Source organism: Sinohyriopsis cumingii, chromosome 16, assembly GCF_028554795.1.
Source record: "Sinohyriopsis cumingii isolate HCF-2022 chromosome 16, ASM2855479v2, whole genome shotgun sequence".
Classification (NCBI taxonomy): Eukaryota; Metazoa; Mollusca; class Bivalvia; order Unionida; family Unionidae; genus Sinohyriopsis; species Sinohyriopsis cumingii.
Window position 1 is genome coordinate 66,132,134 of NC_142976.1, and position 23,480 is coordinate 66,155,613.

General features: G+C 37.0%; 1 protein-coding gene across 2 annotated transcripts in view; it reads left to right on the forward strand.

Moving 5' to 3' along the window:
• The first annotated feature begins 2,196 nt into the window (after positions 1 to 2,196).
• Positions 2,197 to 23,480, forward strand: part of LOC149780697 (CKLF-like MARVEL transmembrane domain-containing protein 8) — a 96,215-nt gene continuing 74,931 nt past the window's right edge. For both annotated transcript variants that reach the window (XM_089937734.1, XM_089937733.1), the window contains exon 1: positions 2,197 to 2,346. The gene's annotated coding sequence lies outside the window, so the exon portion shown is untranslated. The remainder of the gene's footprint in view (positions 2,347 to 23,480) is intronic.

Genomic DNA, 23,480 nt, shown 5'->3' on the forward strand with positions numbered 1-23,480 from the left:
CATCTCAAGGACTAACTATTTCCAATCTAAATATTTGGAATGTAGATGATCTTATTGAATGGTCAAATTTAGTTTATCTGTCAGTGTCTTGAGTCAAAAGAATGTCTCAGCTGCGGATGGTTATCATAGGCTTCACAGTAAATAATAACAAAACTACCGGTAGTGGTGCTGATGTAGTAAGAAAACATTAGCAAGTTATCAGCATTGTGACAAAACAAAATGGGCAACTTTGATCTCGGTGTTGAATTTATCATGGCACTGAAACAGCGACATTATAAACATTGTGCGAGCTGTAACACAGTAATGTTGTGGCAGTATTCCAATAATAATCGAAGACAGTTTGGATAAAATTAATGGTAGTCTTGGTCACACACGCGTAAATGTGATGCTGACCTGTCTTGAATGCATCCGAAGTCGGGACGCTGGTGCACTGCTTTCACAAAAATGAAGACGGTGGTAATTGTGTGTCTTCAGAAATTACTTGTAATTGTTGATCTACAAATCTGGATTAAGGAGCAGTTGAATCTAGTCTGTAAATTGCAGGTCTACCTGTGCATCTTACCTCGCTGGAAATTATGTGTGTGGTTACACCCCAGACAAGGTCAGTTGCTCTCTTTTACCACTTTCAAGTTCACCAGATTCATACAAATATATGAGATTAATATTAGCTAGTACTGGTTGTTTTGAGAAAGAGTCATGTCATTGTATTATTATATTTTTGTGATCGGATTGTTTAGATTCATAGAAATTTCACGAGTAATTTCATTATTTAACGCAGCTATCACACTTGGTAGTCTAACAACCCATTCACGAGATTTAATTTGTCCACCTGAACTCTGTTAAGGAATATTTCATGCGCATATTGATATCCAAACAATCGCACAGCAAATGTTCGATTAAATCCCTCAACGATTTCCTGATCCTGATGAATTGCTGTGTGCCTTCGTCTGATTTTAACTTTATGTTGTTTCATCGGAGATGTTACTGCGTCAAGAAGTTCTTTGCCAGGATCAACCTGTAGCAACTGTGGGTATCGCAGGCCGCCACGTTGACAGATTCGTTCAAATGAGGATGCAACTTCAGTTGCTGTCTTTGTTGATAGCGGATCTGCTTCTTTCTATCAATTTGCAACGTCAACGAAAGTCAACTCGTATATGTATGTGCGCGATTGACGTCTACCAGTTTTAATAGTATGTGGTAAAAAGAAAATATCTGCCTGATGAACTTCATTGCTAACATCAAAATGTGCGTACTGAATTTGTTTAGGTGGTGGTAGCTAAATTTGCATGTCGTGCTAACCAATTTGCAGCAAAAGAACGTGCGACTCCTGCTGCTACAGTAAGTTTACTAATGGCTGTTCTACCGCTCCAATATCCTCTTGGGCTGTAATAAATCGATACCATCATAATAATAGTCGGCTGACCAATTACCAGCCGCTAGCACAAGTTTACCTTTCGTCGCAGATCTTGCCGAACGATTAGCAATTAATTCTCTGAGAGATTTAATCTTTTACAGACTTTACTGTTTGTATCAACTTCACCTCTGCAATATGTTGTTGTTGCAAATCCGCATTTTTATACGCGTCATCACGAAGGTGGCACGCTTAATCAATCGCATTTAGTGGGTTAGTGGGTAGTCTGCAGGTCTTGGTTTTGTTCATCGAGTCGGATATCAAGTCGGGTTCCATGATCACTATATATATATATATATATATATATATATATATATATATATATATATATATATATATATATATATATATATATATATATATATATATATAGAGAGAGAGAGAGAGAGAGAGAGAGAGAGAGACAGAGAGAGAGACAGAGAGAGAGACTGTATTAAGCAATCGCTAATAAAACTTTAGAGAGAGAGAGAGATAGAGAGAGAGAGAGAGACTGTATTAAGCAATCTCTAGTAAAGCTTTAGGTGCAATAATATTCAGAACAGAAGACGAAAAACAGCAATTATTGTGAATAATAACGTATTTGTGTCGATCTCTCTGTCTCCTTGTGAAAGCAAAGGTGCAAAGTGAACAGGTAACAGTTGTATGGAATGATACGGATATATTTATCTTTTCAAATTTGTGAAACTGTCGGAAAAGGTTTAAGCCGGTTATATTTCTCATCGATCGTCTTATCGCTGGTCTGTCTTAGTGATTAAGGAATGTTCCTGCTAGACTGTTTAATCGTGTGATATCAACTAGGAATGCACGCGGTTCACAAGAGCGTTTATATCCTAACGGTAATGTTGTAGCCAATATCATCTGTCTAGTTATAGGACGAGTCGGTACATTTGTGCGAGCGGAAGAAGGAGGACGGGAGACATCAGTACAGACACAAGGTGAGTTTTCTACCAGATAAGGTTGATTCTTTGCTTATACGTGTTTTGTGCAAAATGTGCATCGCCTACGAAATGGAATATATTCTTATAAATTTAAATCAGTCCCATAGTTTAAAATTATATATTTATATCTAACCACAGCTACAGCCATTCAAAATAATTCCCCATTGATTCTTGTGTACGTACATATACACCAGAATAAGTACCTATGCACATGAACGAGTGTTTTAAGGTTTAAAGTGTAATCATGCTGTCAAATATGAAGACCAAGATTTTTCTCCACAAATTCTAAAATTTTGTGCATACAGTAATGAAATTTTTAGCAGGCCGGCATCATACAAATGGTGTAGGTTTGGATATTGGTAATGTTTTGCACTAGACACGTTAGAATGGACGCATTGACTAATTTAGTTGTTATTAATCTTCAGAACACCTTCTTACTGGAAAACAGGACTACTTAGAAGTTAAATGTATAATGTAGGTATGTTTCTCATCGATGATCTAGATTTTGTGTTTCCTTTAATAACTAAAATAATGTATAGTTTTGTTTTCTATCGCATTACCTTGATACATGGCAATAATGTCAACCTGGGTTTAATAAAAGTATATGTATTGGAATGCAAGAACATGTTTCATTATATTTTATTTATTGAACATAAAGTCGTAGTATTCGTCCTCGTTAAACGTCACTTGTTTTCCGTATAAGATACTACCAAACAGCAAAGAAGACTAGTCCCTGTATATTTCGAGACTTGTTTTGCAAGAAACTCAAGGATAAGTTCCATATACCATGCTCAGGTGTTCTTCGTAGAGGAAATCATCGCAATCAAAATTTAGCAGACTGTTATTGGAATCGAAGTTCAGAATATCTTGAAAATTATACTAGTCTAATTTCTTTCTAATTAACGTTTTAATATTTCTAAGTTTTCTGATTATTTAATCTGAGTTCTGCTTTAAAATGTTTCAAGAATACGGGGCCAGGAATTTAAGCATGCAACACCTGCAATCATCCTTCAGCACGTAATATTCGCAATATCTAATCTTCCCAGTTCCAATGGGATCTAAGTTAAATTAGATTATTATCAATGTCAACATATTATTCTGCTACAAATCCTTTATTTAATACATTCCTGCAAACCCAAGAAAAATTTAAAAGAAAAGAATTAATTTCAAGGCAATATCTGATACTATTATATATCAAGCATATAACGTATATGCTGTTACCTGTTCTAGTTATATAGTTTAATAAAAATGTGTTCGAATTGTCCACAAAATAAAGGTTTATGATGTAAACTTCATAGCATTATAAATATTTTGTAATAATGTATTCAAAATAAAATACACGAATCATTTTTAAGGTAAAGCTACTGTTTGTTACTTTTCCTATCAGTTTGGGTGAGAACATTTAACAAGGTTCAAACGTTTTGCTGTGTATATATATGATCAGTATGAGATGACATTGCTTCGAGAAAGAAGAAACGCTACTCCGAAATCAATAAAACGTATTTTCACGATAGGCAAGTGTAGATTAATTTGGGACAAGGAAGAGGAAGTAAATCCATATTATTCAACTCGGCTTTTGATTATTCAAAGGCTTAGATATTTTGTCTGTGTGTGTGTGTCTTTCTGTACAGCTGTGACATTAAGGAAAATATTATACAAGAACATCTTTTATTTCTGGAAAGAAAGGGTTGAACAGCAATGTAGATTCTACAACTTACGATAAATTTTGTTATCTAACAGAAGGAGAACAAAATAAGTTCATATGCTATTTAATTTATATAACTTAAATGCATCTTAATTTAAATAGCTTAAATGCAAATTGGCACATAAAATTAAAATCTCAATTTTTTCTAACAAGTGCATTACATATGTTTCGTTAAATAAATCCGAGCAAAATATGTTGTAAATACATTTGTCGCTTTAACATTTATATTAAAAGTTTTCTTCCTACAACCCTTACTTGTAACACCCACACGGAATTAACCAGTTTATTTACATCGTTTAGCGTTGAGAGCACGGGATTGCAGAAAGAGTTATTCCATGTTGTCGGCCAACATAGAGAAGAAATTTGGAATTGTCACAGAAAGTAAAGGTGTGCCTTTCCACTTTCATTCACAAGTTGTCAGACATAGGATATGATCAGGAAATAATATGTGAATATTGGCAGAATGACCATTCTGCCCGATGTAACTCAGGAGTCTCAACTAATGTTGGTAAGTGTCCAAAATAAACACCAACGTGTGCGGATAAATGTGGTTGCATTCGATTGCACGATACACAGCATAGGCGAGATCAGACATAAATCGCTCATCAGCATCAGTATATGTTTCTATGCTGATTTATCGGACTAAATGCCGCGCGGAGAAGGGATGTGTGAGTTTCGGCTATTAAATGTAACTAGTGGTGGCATCGGTGGAGTATCTTTTGCCTGGTGAGAGTAAATAGATTTGGTTGTGCAAAGAATAATCTGGCATTGCCTAAGCAGTTAAAGAGTTATGATTATTTGCATGTGTGTAGGAGCACTGTGGTGATCGGTGGATAGCATCGACGATGTCACCAATTAAGCACGCTTAAACAAGCTGCTTCGAGGAGACCTGATAACTCGAAGAGACCATGGCGACGTGCTAAATGTCCACAACGGCAGATTATGGTCTCAGGAGCAGGGCAAGTTCACTCTATGATGAAGAAACTGGGATAGTCGGAACCATTTAATTGAATGTCATCGAGACTAAGTTGCTGGCTGCAGAAGCCAATGCCATCACACTTAGGTGCATTAGGAAATACGTGCGTGAAGGGTCTGTTGACATTTAGTGAGATGTGAAGAAATCATCCAGACGTATCGCCGTGCAGTCTGTGTCGAGAACGGAGCTACATTTCAATGCAAATGTGCATTCAGCCAAGATCAGCCGTCTATACCAACAATGAATAGTTACCGCTGCTTCGGGTGTTTGTTATAAGTATGATTGCCTGTAGCAGATTATAGCTGTTAGTAGTGACAGTTTGCCAGAAAATTAATCTCAGCATTCTGGATATTTGATACCAGAGACTGTCAACAGGTCCCGTTCTGTTGTTTATGTTCAAATGGCTAAGTGTGCCTGGACAAGTTCATGCCCTTGGATAAGGCACAGATGTTTAATTAATTAAGATTCCTTATCTCTAACCCTTACTAAAACAAGAGTAGAGGGGTAGAGCAGGCATTTATGCAGCTGGGGATTGGTATTGTAAACAACACTGGCTTTTTAGGTTTGTAGAATATTTTAGCTTTATTTTACATAAAGTTTAAGGACCCATACTTCTATTTTGTGTGTCCTTTGACCCCAAATGTAACAGTGAGCTATTCTGTTAGTTTGCATCATGGAGACGACAATACCGACCAGGCAGCCAGATACTGACAATACACGAACGAGCACATCTTTAAGGGGATTGACTTTACAGTTAAGATGAGTGATATCAGCAATTTTAAGAGTCGCAAATCGGAACCTTCAGTCATTGTTTCGGGGAAGAAGGGGCTGAGAATATGCTCTCTGTCTATTGCTGTTCGGAAAGATAAGGTCACACGAGATAAAACTATTGCTTCTGTGCGAGGGCGAAAAGATGAACTATTTCTGGGTTTAAAAATCCCTAAGCCGTATGTTACGACACCTCAAAAAACACAACGAAGAAAAGAATGTTTGCCGCAGGTTTAGCCACATCTGCAGCCAATCCGACGTGATTGAATCCCTCCCTCACCAAATACATTCCAAGGACAAGAAACACAAGCTGTTGTTCCATAAGTATGTGATCCGAAGTATATTGTCTCAAGTTTAGAGTTTATTTGTCGGCTTTAGCTCTTCTGCAAACGAGCGCGTCCAAAGAGTATTCTGAGGCGAATTCTGAAGCGCCAATTATGTTTGGGATTGTTATTGGTTAGAGTGACCTTTACGTGCCATCGCCTGCACAGCAAGTATACGATATATATATATATATATATATATATATATATATATATATATATATATATATATATATATATATATATATATATATATATATATATATATATATATTGTTAGGCGTACGGAGGAGTACATTTACAGACCACAACCGCTGCAACTCAGAAATATTGTGACCCTTCTCAACCAGATGACTATTTTCTGTTTCCTTTTTCTAACTGTCATTAGGAAGTCCTCGCATGAAGATTCGGTGACGTATTGTTAAATACGTTCAGCATGCAGGACGTCTTGTTTTCTTTCGTTGAAGTAATAATGGTGACCGTTACTCAGCCCGCGCATTATTTGAGCCTTCAAAAACTGTGGTGTAGTGAATTCATTTTGTGTCGGTCACTTTTGTATCTGAGAGAATATGAGATTTGCTGATGACACCGACATCGTTTGTCGATGTACACGAGTACACGAAGCCAGCTGCAAAGAAAGGTATACCCACGATTTTTGGACACAACCAACATATCTGGATTGTCATTGGAAACAGGCCTATTTTGTTCAAACCTTTCCCAGAGATGTGGTTGATGGCACAGTCTGTTTTTCTCGATTATACGCGAGGTGAGTGGAATAGATAACGTCTGTTTCGTCATGGAGATATACTTATAGTGATATTAGATTACACGTGGTACTCTTTAATAGCCATGTAAAGCTCCTATCACCTGCAACATGACCGAAAACATATTGGAATTTATATCCATCCGGACCAGCCCTATCTCGAACAGCTGACATTAACCCTTCGTAGATTTGATTGGACTGTGCAGAGTTTGTTATGAATAGTGAATTACTGGGGGTTTGCATGCGAGAAATCACGATGTCATAAAATGTTTGAGAAAATGAAAGAGATTGCAAGTAAGAAGGAGTAACATATTAAGAGGAAGACTATATAAACAACTTGCTGCTAGTTGGGAAACCATCCACGAGAGTGTAACCCTAGCCCAGAGAGTGAGAACACTCTTCCACTAATCGGAAATCACTGTAGCTCTATTATCGCAGCGCTGAGTTTCGGCATTATCACTCGCAGTGACAGGAGGAAACGGTATCAGAACAGGGCCATCTCGAGCCGTGGCAAATTAAGTACACTCCATCTAGGTAAACTAATGGATAAAAGGAACATTGAGCTGCTAGAGAGAATGATACAAGCATAAGTCAAAATTGAGGATGCAGCGCTGTCACGTATGAATCTGGTGATCTTTGTTATCGTCATATCGGTCGCGTCCTTTGCTATTATGCACATTAAAACCAGCACGCGCACCCCCTAATTGTACATCTCTGGGTCATGTTCATACACATCGTCCGCTTCCAATTTGTTGTGACCCACCACAGCCTCCCAGAGCTTTGTGCACTGATGGGTCACCGTTACTGAGCCGTATGTTGAGAAGGTGTGTATATACTCCGCGTCCTCCCTACAACGACGATTGGCAGCCTGTGCGTTTGGAGCAGTGTTGGCGCCTCTGCCATAAGTATCATCTTCTCTTCAGGCCGCATTGCTAACTTGCCCAGCAATCTGGCGCCGTTTTAAGCCGCGGAGGCAGCATAGCCCTTCAACGGCCGTGCATATAGGTGCTTAACTAGCACCGTTAGTCTGCTATATGCGCCGTCGCGTCGTTAAGCATCTAAGCAACAATCATTCATTCACGAATAGAGTTGTAAACATATATGATTAAAGAAGAAAACTTTCTCAAGAATAAGCAAATGGATCAGGAGTTGCTCAGATAAGCCAAACTCAGAGTAGTTTATGCCTTCAAGGGGGAACGTTCAAAGATGGCTACTGATCGGATTGCAACAAGGGCTGTATTCTGTCGCTAAAACCTTCGCTGGCTTCACCATGCCCTTTCCACTGTTTGCGATTTTATAATTCTAGCGCCGATGGTGCATAAAAAATTTGGATACCTAATTGTCGCTCAGTCTTGTACGCGTGCACTTTGTGTCAATTAGCTGCAGGCAAATTGTTTTTTTTTAACTTTTTGAGCACCTGGTGAATTTCGGTTCAAAGCCGCTTATTAATTGGGTAGTCTAGCTTTCGTATAGACTAGTATGGTTCAACGTTTGAGCACAATGTACTTGATGAGATCATTATGTGACCAATCAGTGGCCCGATAGTTATTACTAGTTAAAGATGTTCGTAAATATAAAATAGGTTTCCTTGCCCGGAATGAATGTGGATTACAACGTGACCAAAAGGATGGGTAAGCAACAAGTTCATTGACCAAGACAATATCTTCTCAGACATCAGCTCACTTCTTTCTTTGGGTTTCTTTCATATAAGATCTTCAAATCAAGTATATAGCACCTAATCCCTTGGCATTCATCAATGTCCCAAGGTTGTATCTCAACCTCAACCTGATAGACACAACTTGGACAACTGTTGATGGGAAAGGCAGTATCCTGCTACAAGTTATTTCTGTTGGCCAGGACATGTAGTGTCTCCAATTCAAAACCACATTGTCTCAGATTACGCAAAGGCAGCATACATGAGCCCTTCGACAAAAACAGACACCGGTTAATATACCTTGAAATAAAACATTAGTATTCGTATGAATATCACGACAAAACAATTAAGAATTTACAGTTTCTGATTTATTTAGTTCTGCTCCCACCTGTAAATGCAAGTGCTGAATTTTGGCACAGAAGTCACGGAACCAGTGACATCCGAATGGCCCTGAAAGCAATTTTATGCATGATATTTTTAATTTCTAACGTGACTGAACGATCAATGAATATGTCACTAACCTCGAGTTCATAACGTTGTATTTAACCGAATAATGCGCATGTAATTAAACTGATAAAATTGAATAATAAAGTCTTCACGGGTACTATTCAGAACAAGTAACATCAAAGTGCAATCAAACAAGAATCAATGTATGCAATTTATTAACACATATGATTGATATGTAGACCTGTAACCATGGATATCAATGTTTAGAATTTAAATACAAGAATAAGCACTGTTTCATCTATCGTTAAGGAAATGAAAGTATAGATATACACACCTATGAATAAGGCATGATTATGTCACCAGTAGTTATGAAAGTATAGAATAGTACACAAATATGACAATGTTTCATCCACAAATAAGATACATATATATTGATATGATTTTTTTTACACATATAGTGAATTTGAATATTGACTTAACAATGGAGCACATGTAATTCGTGTCGTCCAGTTGACAAAACACAAAGTATTTCCAGTTTCATATCCCTCGTCGAATGATCAGAGAACAACCAAGCACACACCGAACAGTTTGCCGACGTATCCATAGAAAGCCTATATATTCCTTGCAGATCCGTAATCGAGAGCTTTACTTCCTCACTGCAAAAAAGACAATACAGTCCTTCGACCCGACGTCACCGGTTATATGAAACCCCATACGACTCCTCATCCAAACTCATCCAAAAAATTTAATGAGATGAGCCGTGTGGTACAAGAAATACGGTGAAGTACAAATACATGATATATGTTAGGAATGCGCGCACGTGAATATGCTTCGTAACGTATTAAATCCTTTTAGAAGAACAAGTGTAGGAGATTAATACTATAACATATATCCGACAGGAATAATTTCACTGCATTATAAGAACTCGAATATATTCATCCTTTAATAAATGAAAAAACAACGTACAATTCAATGCAATTTGTTAACCAGTTCGGTTTTACAATGGCTAACGTAACAGACTATAGTCTACATGAGAGAAATGCATTATTTGACATAGGTCTTTCTGTCTATAAAATTTAGAATAAATACTGGTACATCCAATATACCAAATATATCACATAATACAGGTAGTGAAAATGAATGCTATTTTATATTTCGTTTATATCTACACTAAAGGTTTGGTCTCGTAAAGTGGATAACTCGATATTTTGTAAAAATACATTCAAACTTGACTCTAAGAGTAACAGATTATGATGATATCCACGGCCCCAGAGTTTAAGGCAATCGGTCCTGTCACTGCAAATGGGTGAGCCAAATCCATTATTTTGAAATAGCCACATACATAAATCAACTAGCCTCGGGTTTTCTTGTATATATATATATATATATATATATATATATATATATATATATATATATATATATATATATATATATATATAGAGAGAGAGAGAGAGAGAGAGAGAGAGAGAGAGAGAGAGAGAGAGAGATCATTTGCACAAGAAATAACTTGCCTTCTGTATTGCTCTACTTATGACGGATCAGAACTACTTTCAGCCTTAGAAGATACATTACTTTGCATTTAACCGATGTCATATGATGGGCTACATCAAGAATACCTTAACGTTACAAATGAAACGATCGTGAAAACATCTTGAGATATATCTGATATTTGCATCGCAGACTATATATTTAGGGTTCACATGTCCATATTAATTCTACGTTTAGAAACGGCACCTATATGTACGTTTCAACATGGTCTTAGTTCAATTTCCTGCCTCAAACAGATTATGGAGTTGACACTTTTTTGATTGAAAGTAACATTTATAGAAATGTTGAAAACTGTGTATCTTGAAATGTTGCCCCTAATTGCAGCATTAAACCGACCATTATAATCCGATGTACGTGTGTAGACACTCGATAATTCATGTCTGATTGAAGAAGAGTGTCCATGGAACAAATACAACCAGATTATTTATTGGAAATTATTATAAATTTCATTTGGGAATATGTTTTTTTTTGCTTTAATATTTGCATTCTCTGCTTTCGCCAATCGTACTCGCTCTCTACACTATCTTTTGGAAAAGGACATATATCATGATTAAAAATAGGTTTTTGTTGCATACATTGCTCTGTTTACGTCGTTTTTGACTTTGTGAGAGACGGGTACACAATTCTGCTATGATAACATAAATTTATCTTGCATGAGTGTGCGAAAGATAATCCAATATTGATGAGCATATATTACAGTTTTATTGTACGTGGCTGGTTAACTATTCTGCTATTTATAGGAGCATTTGAGCAGATATGACAATTAATTTAACCCACCAATCTTATTTAGAAGATCAAAATCGGACACCCACATAGTAATAGAGAAAGAGAAAATATATTCACTTAAAGAAAGATTGTCATATTTGTAGAAATCTCAATAACTCACATAATGGGCACCACCACATCATATTTCGATAAAAGTGACTTGTCTCCATTGAGATTGGACCCCGCCCTCATACTAGGTACATAAGCCTGAAGGCTTTGGGAGTGCTACAAAATTTACCATCGCAAAGCATGATCTGGAATCGAAAGTCAGTGGTTTTGTTAGGTCAATTCAGAAAACGTCAAAATAACGAAGGCTTTGAAAAGACGAATTGAAATGACATGGAAACAGAACAAAGGGACAGATGAAAAACCTTACAGTAGAAACTAAACCTAGAGCTGTAAAAGTCAGAGGAAGGTGAGAAATAACAACTGTGTTTGCAGTAGTTACATTGTAACAAAATTAACTGCATGCCATACACAACATTCTCTTTTGGGAATTCTGTCAATCAAGACCGAATGTGATACCCTTACGAGGGGGACGCCTTTCTGCTCCTTTGTACAGGGCACAATTTTAAAAATGTGCCAGAGATTAAGAAATAATATGTATTTAGATCTGAATACAAGTTTGAGTTTCTTTCAAGCATATCAGACATAATCTTATTAACGAAAATGCCCATGCAGAGATCTTCATTATCAATTATATTTTAGGATATATCTGCTGATAAAAAGGGTCAATATAACGTTTATTTCTTTTAAAAATTATTACCTTTTGAAACAATAAATAATTAGAGTCAATGCAATTCGATTTTTTTATACATCATTAACTTGTTGTGAAAATTTTAGTAATAATAATAATAATAGTAGTAGAAATAATAGCAGTATCAGAAGTAATAGTAGTAGTAAATGCGAGAGTATTTCCTTGCTGTGTTATGTATATTTGATTTAATTCATATCTGATTTAATTGTTTGCAAGCTTCAAAATCTTTTATTTAATTTCATTGTATGTCAAAATAATGTAGTTTAGTTTACTAGGAGCTAGATACTTTTTCGAGAAAATAGTTTCAACGTCACTGTTCATTTTTGTAAACACCTAAGGCTGACCTGGTTCCTGACCTTAATTCAAAATTAGTAAAAATCACGTCAACAAGTTGTTTTAATTATTTTTATTGTGGGAATAATAAGGTTGAGATCGAGGGTGTGTTGGATACGTTACTATCAACTTGTAAATAGAGTTTAGAGAAGTAAACAACGTTTGTTTATTCTTTGAGTAATATGTTTGGTTCTTGTCAGGGCCATACTGAGAGTACGTAAAGTAATCATGAGATCGGGACCCTTATCCAGACATCTGTTTTACGCATTATTCAGTCTTAAACCGTTGCTTAGAGAGAGAGAGAGAGAGAGAGAGAGAGAGAGAGAGAGAGAGAGAGAGATCACAGTTGGGCTTCTAAACACTTAGACGTAAAGGTGTTTCTTTTGTTGTGTCATTTTGGGAATTACATTTTAATATTCATTTGAATTATTTGGATTCTAACAGATTAATTCGTTTCTCTGGAAATATTTAGAGTGATCTTACAGAATTCTTGAAAAAAGAAATTTCATTAATTTAAACCTCTGATTATTTCTTGTGTTTCCACAAAAAACTGTAGATTTCAACACAGTACATGATACAGCATACGTTATCGCCTTCCATCTTGGATTCTTCGTTGGGACTAGAACTTAAATGCATTAGAACATTTCAATATTAGGACTTTTAAAATTTTATTAGTGAACTTTTCTTGGATTATTTTTGCTTCTGATTCTTAAAACCGTATGTTCTTAATTTTTTCATTTTTTCCGTATGTTTCCAGGGAAATAAATATTTTTGTTGTTTTCACTCTTTCTTGTGTTACTGTTTGTTCATAGTTTAACACGTAACATAAGAATCAGGGGCTCGTGCCGGACAATTTTGGATTTTGGCTAGAATATTTCAGAAAACATGCTTTTTTAAATTTTAAAATTCCTCTAGTTTTTCAAATCTTTAGTAACATCGGTAAGCTTTTTCTAAACCGTCATAAAAAGTGGAAATCTTTCTTTCAAATCCTACCCAGGAACAATTATATCTTTTCAAAAAAGACGAATTGATTCAACTTGGCAGAAATTGCGACATTTCGGAGGTAAAGGCTTCCTTAACAAAACAGAAAATAAGAAATATTTTGGTTCAGTATTTGGTAGAAAATAAGCCTGTATCAGACTCTGACATAAAAGTAAAGGAATTAAAATTAAAATACGAGACGGAATTGGAGTTGGGGATGCTGGAACTTGAGAAAGAAAAAGATGAAAAATAAATGCAATTGCAATTGGAAAAAGAAAAATAACAAATCAAATTGGAGAAAGAAAAAGAACAAATGTTATTACAAATGGAACAATTAATGTTAAAATTAGAAAAAGAAGAAGAAGAAGAAGAAAGAGAAGATTGATTGATTGATTTTTAACGGCGCATCAGCACTGTTAGGCTATTTAGCGCCAAACAAAATGTTATATGTATAATCTTTTAAAAATTATAAAAAGTCTCATATCAGCGATATAAACAACAAATAGTTGAAATTAAAACGATAAGATGGTAACGGTGAAAAATTAAGCTTCCCGATCAACGGGGGATGTAAATGGTGTTTGTTAATGAAGAATGATGAAAGGGTATTAAAAAAGGGAAGGTATATATATTGCATAGAACTGCACAAGGTGATAGCATACAAGTTAGAGTTTAGAGTAAATGTTCACTGCTTTCAGGAACTCTATAATACGAGTGATGTTTATAGTATCAAAAAGTTCTTTCATATTATGCTCATTGTAATACTGATCGCGCGTACGTTGCAGGTCCAAACACTCTGTCATAACGTGCTTAACAGTGAATGGTTCATTGCAGGATACGCACTCTGGTGGGTCTTCACCTTTTAGTATGTGGGAGTGGGTGATATAAGTATGACCAATTCGGATTCTTGCAAGGACTATCTCCTCCCTACGCATGGTTCTGTAGGAAGGAGTCCATTTTCCTAGAGTTCGCTTAATTGTATCTAGTTTGTTATTCACTGCATCATTCCACGATGCCTGCCACTTCTGACATAAGGACTTTCTGACACTAGGTTTAAAATCAGTATACGGTATTTTAAAACCAGATAGTTCTTGAGTAAGGGCCATTTTAGCAGCGCGATCTGCTTGTTCGTTACCTTTAATACCAATATGGCTAGTAACCAACATTATATAATATTGTGGGAGACACTCAGCTTGGTATTTTTAACGAGTATGCTTTTCATTAATGGATTCTCCAGTTTTCTACTGTGTAGTGACTGAAGTACTGATAGTGAGTCAGAGAAGATGCTGCTGTTTAAAATACGTATGTTTTCTATATGTTGCAGAGCAAGGTCTATTGCTCTGATTTCAGCTGAAAAAATTGATGCTCCATTTGGTAAGCGAACTTGCGTTGTGTGATTTCCACAAACGAAGGCTGCAGCCGCCTTTTCCTCATCCTTTGATCCGTCGGTATAAATTCTTGTGTATTTTTTAAATTCGGTGAGGAGTTCTTGATAACAGTTGTGGAAGACGGAAGGGTTTGTCTCAGATTTTTTTCCATCGTGTAGAGTAAAATGTACCTTGGGTTGTTTAAGTAGCCAGGGTGATGTTTCGGAGATGGACGTTTTCTGAATTTTAGAAAGATCAATTTTGGTACTGTCAAGGCTGGATGATATTCTAATGCCAAAGGTAGGTATGGCGTTTTGTTTATTTTCATATAGGGTTTTGCATTTGGGTTCAAAAACAGCCGAAAAAGCAGGATTCAGAGGGTTTGATTTTAATTTGAGAGCATACTGTGCGGAAAGCATTTCTCTACGATGCGATAACGGTCGTTCGTTTGCTTCAGCTAGTAGGCTTTCACACGGGGATGTTTTAAATGCTCCTAGAACCAGTCTTATTCCCTGATGATGAATTGGATCAAGCATGTTAAGACATGATTTTCTGGCTGAACCATACACAACGCAACCATAGTCCAGTTTGGAGCGAATAAACGTTCTATAAAAATTAGGGATGACTTTTCTTTCAGCATCCCAGTCAGTGTGCGCTACTACTTTAAGTAGGTTAAGTGCTTTTAAGCATTTGGCTTTCAAGTTCTTTAGGTGTGGAATAAAAGTCAGTTTTCTGTCAAAGAGTATACCTAAACATTTTGTTTGCTCGACAACTGGAATAAGTGTTCCATCCAGCGTGAGTTTAGGTTCATCGTGGTGTCGTCGTAACTGACAGAAATGCATGCATACCGTTTTTAACTTCGAGAATTTAAAGCCGTTCGTACTGGCCCAATTTTGTATCTTGTTTATGTTTTGCTGTAGTTGTCTTTCTTTTGTATGCATGTGCTTTGATCGATAACATATGAGAAAATCATCAACATATGGCGAGCAATCCACACCAGGAGTAACACACTTGGTGATGCTATTAATTTTGATATTGAAAAGTGTCACAGATAAAATACTGCCCTGGGGCACATCCATCCCTTGCTCGTGGAGATCTGAGAGAGTAGAGCCCACTCGTACCTTGAATTTCTCTCTGAGAGAAAGTTGGATATGAAAGAGGGCAGACGGCCTTTTAGACCTAGATCGTGCAGGTCATTTAGTATCCCGTACTTCCATGTCGTGTCATAGGTCTTTTCTAAATCAAGAAAACCGCTACTAAGTGTTCTTTCTTGAAAAATGCATCGCGAATGAATGTTTCTAGTCTAACCAGATGATTGTTGGTGCTCCGGCCATATCGAAAGCCACTTTGGAAAAGGAGATATTAAATTGTTAGTTTCCAAGTACCAGACAAGCCGAGAATTGATCATTCGTTCCATTGTTTTGCACACACCACTTGTGAGTGCAATTGGTCGATAGCTGTTAGGATCTGCGCTATCTTTACCGGGTTTGGGAACTGGTATTACCGTTGCCTCTTTCCAAATTTTTGGTACATTACCAGTAATCCATAAATTATTGAAAACTTCCAGAAGGACTGTTAATGAAAGTTTTGGGAGGTTTTTCAAAAACTGGTAATGTATTTCGTCAGGCCCTGTGGATGTATCGTAGGCCTTATTCAGAGATTCCATCAGCTCAAACAGTGTGAACGGTTGATTATAACTTTCTGAGTTATTCGATGTGAATTTCAACCGTGTCTTTTCTTTGTGAGTTTTTAATCTTCTGAAGGCTTCTGAATAATTAGAGGATGATGAATTTTGGAGAAGCTATCAGCAAGTATATTAACTATGTCATGTTTGGAATTGATATTCTTGTTGTTTAGTTTGAGATGTCGAAAGGAATTGTATTTTCCCTTTCCATTTATTTTGCGGACCGTGTCCCAGACTTTCTTTATAGGGGAACGAGAATTTAGAGTTGAAACTTATTTTTTTCCATGATGCTCTTTTACTTTCTTTAATCGTGCGGCGGACTTTTGCTCGAATAATACGGTACTTAGTTTAATTTTCGGGCGTTGGACGATTATCAAAATGTTTCAGTACTTCTCGGCATTGTCTAATGGCCTCTTTACATTCGTTTGTGAACCACAGTTTTGAGGGTTTTTTACTGTTTGGTGAGGACTTGGGAATGGATTCTTCTGCAATGTCGACTAAAACAGAAGTAAAATATTGAAAAGGGTTATTGTTGTTTAAAACAGTATCCCTGTTAAGTCTAGTTGTACAAAGTGTTTCAAATTTGGCCCAGTCGGCCTTCTTTAAATTCCAATGTGGAATTGCTTCGTCAATTGTAACGTCGGTGTTTTAAGAGAGATTGGAAAGTGATCACTGCTGTGAAAGTCATCAACGACCTTCCATTCATAGTCCAAAAGCAGCGATGGGGAACAAATTGTCAAATCGATACACGTGTATGTACCCGTTCCTGGGTGTAAATATGTCGGTGATTTGGTATTATATAGACACAAATCGTGTCTGGAAATGAAGTCTTCTATTTTGTGACCTCTGTCACTTATGTGATTTGATCCCCATAAAATGTTATGGGCATTAAAATCCCCGAGTAAAACAAAGGGTGCGGGGAGTTGTTGAACAAGATTGTCTAATTCGTTTGGTACTAGGTTGGTGTTTGGTGGTATGCAAATAGAACAAAAGGTAATCACTAGATTTAGAGTGACGCTTGTCAATTTGTGTTTAAAGGGATGACGCTATGAGGGGCTCTGTTGTTCACAATAGCAGAGACTCCTCCTGAGGCCCTGTCAACAGTTTTAGAGTAGTTGTTAAACAGGGAATAGTTTTTAAGTGTGATGTTATTCCTATCTTTCAAAAATGTTTCCTGAAGACATAGTACTGCAGGATCATGCTCGTTTAAAAGTAGGAGAATATCATTGTCATTTGCTTTAAGTCCTCTACAGTTCCATTGTATGATGGTATTCTTCATAATCCTTTTAAATTGAAGATTGTGGACCTAGGTTAGACTTTTCGCGGGAGCACTTTGTGTGGTTATTTCTCTGGAGGAAGTACGGGGGTGAATTGTTTGTGGGTCTGGAGCTACCTTGAGCGCATGAAGCAGTTTCTTCTGCATCCATGCTCTCAATGTCTCCAAACCTGTTGTAAAGTTTGAAAGGGTCATCTGCCCTCTTTTGTTGCCTGTTTCCGTGAGATTTGTTTTTGTTTTTTGGTGATTTCGGTGGTTGGGTATTGTTGAAAGTAGTTTGTGTAGATGCCGTGTTTTTCTGTGCTTGGTAATGGGGGGTATTAGAGCTTGGTGTTGAATCGGGTAGATCTGTCTGTGTTTGAGTGTCCTGCGTTGTTTTAGGATTGTTCTTCACTACAGTGGAGAAGGATGGGCCAGGATGGGCTGTTTTGGCCTGTACAAGTTTTCTGGCTTCTGGAAAGGGAATATTAGTTGTGTATTTTACCCTCTGAATTTCCTTCTCCTGTTTCCAGGTATCGCAATCCTTGGAATTGGCGTAGTGCTCCTTTCCACAGTTGACACAATGATGAGTTGCTCTGCAATCAAATTCCTGATGAGAATAGTCTCCGCATCGGCCACATATTTGGCTTTTTGAGCACCGGTCTTCGTGATGGCCGTATTTTTGACACTTATAGCATGGAAGGGGGTTTGGAATGTATATCTCAACCTTCACTTGCAAGAAGCCAACTTTAACCACTTTGGGTACGGTTGGTTTGTTGAAGGTGAGTACAATGGTGTTAGTGTCCTGCAGGTTGTTATTACGGTTAATACGTATTCTACGTACTGCAGTGACACCTTCGTTTTTCATTCCTTCAATGATATCTGTGTCGCTGACTCCAGCCAAGTCGCGACAACGAATTACGCCTTTGGATGTATTGAGTGTGGTGTGAGCGAACGAGGTAACTGGAATATCGAAGAAAGTTTTCATTTTCTCGATATTTTCTGTTTGACCTCGTCGCTCACACTCCACAAGAAGGCAACCCGATTTCATTTTTTTTACACTCTTTGGTGTATGAAATCGATCACAAACGAAGAGAGTGAGGCAAGCGGTTTTGTGGCATCTTTGGACAGTATGACCATGAAGCGTGGAAATGTGTCCACACTTCATGGTTTGTCATCAGAGTCAAATAAAGTTTTGGATCGTTTATTTTGATATTTTTTGGAAATATCCATGTTGGCTGAAATAAAAATCAGCACCCGTGCTCCCCGCCCACCGTGGAGCCCAACAAGGGGACACTTTTCAAGTGCCAGGGATACACAGATGCCATAGTCAGTTGATAAAATTACCTTAGATTGACCCGTGAAGTTTCCAGTTTCTAGGGTCGGTAAAATTACCTTTCGATTGACCCGTTAAGCCACCGCCTTCTAGGAAGTCTTCTAAGACTTGGGGAAGGGAAAGATAAAGGAATAGATTATAGGGGCAACGGTGGTATCAAGTGAGATACAAGGAGAAAGATAAAGGTGAGAAAGTAAATAAAGACTTCCTAGGGCTTGGCGTGACCAGCCGATTTGTCTAGACCGGGTCCATCCCGACCACCCGTCTTGAAGAAGTAAAGGCCAAAGTAGTGTATTGCATCGGAAAGCCTCTGCTCAACTACCAGGATCCTTTCCTCCCCCGACACGGGACACAACCCACGGCAAACAGGTTGCCTCTACTTAGTCGCCTTGTAGGACACGTAGCGAGACACGTCGGGCCAATTCTACAACCCCGGACCCGCAGGGGGAAGAAGAAGTAGTAGTAGTAGTAGAAGAAGAAGAAGAAGAAGAAGAAGAAGAAGAAGAAGAAGATAGATAGATAGATAGATAGATAGAGAGAGAGAGAGAGAGAGAGAGAGAGAGAGAGAGAGAGAGAGAGAGACATGAAGGAGAGAAAACCATGCAAATGCAGTTAGGTAAGGACCAAAGAAAGAAAACCAAATACAGTTACAGAAAGAAACAAATCATTTACAAGCGGAACAAAGGGAAAAAGACAAACAAATGTAATTAAAAAAGAAAAAATGCAAATACAATTAGAGAAAGAAGAACGAGAGAAAGAGAGGGAATATCAGTTTAGAATAAAATACATGGAGCTGTCCAGTGAAAAGCATATTCACAATTCAAAGCCAAACTTACGTTTAGATCTTACAAAGAATATCAGATTAGAAAACAAAGATGTAGACAAATATTTTCCTATTTTGAAAAAGTCGGTATAATTTGAAATGGTCAAGGGAGCATTGGACTCAATTATTACAATGTGTACTCAGTGGTGAAGCTAATGATATTTACCGTTTACTGTCATTTCAACAAAGTGGTGACTATGAAACGGATAAAGAATCCATCCTAAGGGGTTATGAGTTAGTCCCTGATGCTTATCGGCAAAACTTCAGAAACTATAGAAAAGAAGCTGGACAAGCTCATGTCGAATTTGCTAGAGAAAAAGACAAGTTATTTTATAGATGGTGCGTAGCCAAGATTATGAAAGTCTCAAACAACTTATATTACTTGAAGATTTCAAACACTGTGACGAGCATCATATTGAATCCTTGGAAAATGATGCTCGAGCTGCTGCTGAGTATTCTTTAACTCAGACAGTTCCTTTTGTAAATAAAACTTCTACTAAACAGACTTATGGCAGAAAAGTATTTCAAGCTAATACAAGCCCTTCTAAAATCAGACTGGCACAACTTCTAAAATTCAAGCTTCTGATAAGCTAAATTCAAGATCCTTGTCTCTTTCTAAATGTACCTATTCCTCGAAAAAGGACACGTTATTTCTGATTGGTACAAATTGAAAAATAGGCTTCAGAATCAAGACAGACTTATTCCAAATGCTCTTATTTCTAAGAAGTCAAGATCACAGTCATGTATTGAAAGCAATGCATTTGTTGGGTCTAACAAACCCCGGTCTGATTTTATTATGGAAAATTATGAACCATTCATATAAAAAAATTCTATATCACTCTTTGGTGATTTGGCTCACCCTATCCCTTTTAAAAGTTTAAGCGACACAGGAGCTTCTCAGATATTGTATTGTCATGTATTTTGTATTTTGCATTTTTCTGAGAAGTATTCTTCAATGAGAGTGTTCTTATTCAGGGAGTAGATTGCGGCTTTGTAAATGTCATCAGGCGTAGTATCAGGACCCGTGACAGTTGGCACAGTGTATGTTTTACCTGTTGAGGGCATGCATTTATTATTAGGCAACGACCTAGCCGGAGACAAGGTTGTGGTTAATCCACTTGTAATTGACAACCTATTTTGGATTAGAAAATCAATCCAGTTGAAAAAGAAATCCCTGATTTATTCCTAGCTTGTGCAGTTACCAGAAATATGGCAAAATAATCTCTTGAGAATGATATTGATAATGGAAATCGTTCCTTTAGCTGACACATGTATTGGTGAGTCTTTTGATGGGGTTACTTTTGTTCGGAGTAATCAGAATGCATTAATCACAGTGATCTTCTTTTATCGATTCGTTCTCTTAATTCTGATCAGGGTGATAAACGATATTCACTTGTCGTCGAACAGGAAAAAATATCCTGAGATCTCCTGTTCGTTTCAAAGTGCCATTAGTGAAACTGAAGACACTGAAGTTCTTGTCTGCTATTTCATTAAAAATGCAATTCTTGTGAGAAAATGGAGACCTCCCGAGGTACCTGCTGAAGATGAGTGGCCAGTGAACTATCAAATTGTAGTTCCAAAACCTTACAAAGAGGAAATACTTAGTCTGGCCCATGAAACTCCATTGGCCAGTCACTTAGGGATAATTAAAACGTATCACCAGCTCTTGACTCATTTCAATAGGCCAAAAATCAAAAGTGATGTTGGTAAGTACTGTAGATCTTGTCATACTTGTCAAATGGTAGGAAAACCCAATCAGAAAATACCTAATCCTCATGTATAACCTATTCCTGCCTTTGGCGAACCAATTAGCAGAATTATGATAGATTGTGATGGTCATTTACCTAAGACCAAATCAGGTCACCATTACCTGTTGACCATTATGTGTGCGTCAACATGGATTCCAGATCAAATCCCTTTGAGGAATATTAAAACTTTAAAAGATTTTATTATTCAATTTGACCTTCCCAACTCAGTCCAATTGGGTAAAGGGTCAAATATTGGGTCTGGAACTTTCCAGCCTATTATGTTTGAATTTGGCATTCAGCATTTCAAGTCAAAAATGAAATCATGGTTACACAGAACTAAAATGGAGAGAACGTTTGGTAATAATAGAGTTATGTCTCTCTTGCGCATTCTTCAAATTTTTCTTCAGATTAGATATTACGGCTCTTTTAAAGTTAAGAAGAAAATGAATGAGATAAATTATAATATAAGTATATATGTGCTACTGGGATCTAAACCAATTAGAGGAGTACCAGTATACTGAAAGCGATAGCCAGGTTACACATGCAATTAATTTAGTTGCACCTATCCCGCCCAGTGAAGATTTGTTTGAAGGAATATCAATGGATTCTACTGATGTTGGAGTGTTGAATCTTCAGAATTCAGAAATTAAGAAAATTCTTGACCAGAAACTTTCACATTTGCAAAAGCAAGAAACAATTTGAAACCAGATAGTTCTTATTTGAATATGAGCACTTATTTCCAGATGTTCCTACATGAACCAGCAAAATATTCCATGACGTTAACATTGTAAATTCCAAACCTGTAAAATAACACCCGTACAGGATGAACCCTCTCAAACAGGAATACTTGAAAATAGAAAGTCAGTATTTGCTGAAAAATGATTTCATAGAGCCCAGTAAAAGTGATTGGAGTTCACCATGCATAATTGTTCCAAAACCAGATGAAACCTTCTGTATGTGTACTCATTATAGGAAGGTGCAGAGTGTGACAGACACATATTCATTCCCATTACCAAGAATCGATGACTGTATTGATAAGATCCGGAATGTCAAGTATGCTAGCAAATTTGACCATCTAGATAGATGTTGGCAAATTCTACTAACAGAAAGAGCAAAGGAAGGTTAGATATTCGTGACTCCTGATGGACGTTACCAATATAAAGTAATGCCGTTTGGGATGAAAGGGTCGCCAAGTACATTTCAGCGTCTCATGAATGTGATTACCTCTGGTCTTGACAATTGTGATGCTTACATCAATGATGTCATCATCTACAACGACACCTGGAAAGAACATTTAGCAACAATTCGGAAATTCTTTGACAGACTGAGAGATGCATGTTTGACAATTAATATATCTTAAAGTGAGTTCTGTCGTGTTATTGTAACTTTTCTAGGACATATCGTGGGACATGAACAAGTTAAACCTATAGATTCTAAGGTCAGTGTTATCTCTGAATTTCCCTGTGCCTGTTAATAAAAAGCTACCAATGCGACTTTTAGTTATGGCCGGATACTATCGAACATCTTGTTCCAATTTTTCTATAATTTCTGACAAATTTATTGAGTACGAAAAACAAGTTCATTTGGACTGAAAAATGTCAGGATGTTTTTGACAAGTTAAAAACCATATTTAAAAGCGCGCCAGCTCTTACAGCTCCAAATTTGAGCCAATCATTTAAATTGTCTGTTGATGCGAGTTATGTTGGCTTTGGAGAGTTTTAATTCAAGAAGATGAAAAAGATATTGATCATCTAGTGTTCTATCTTTCTAAGAAATTAAATAAGCATAAAAAATTACACAACAATCGAGAAGGAATGTGTGGCTTTGATAGTGGCATTATAACATTTTGAAGTTTATATTAGTTCGGCTTCTTCTTTGATTATTGTTTATTGACAATA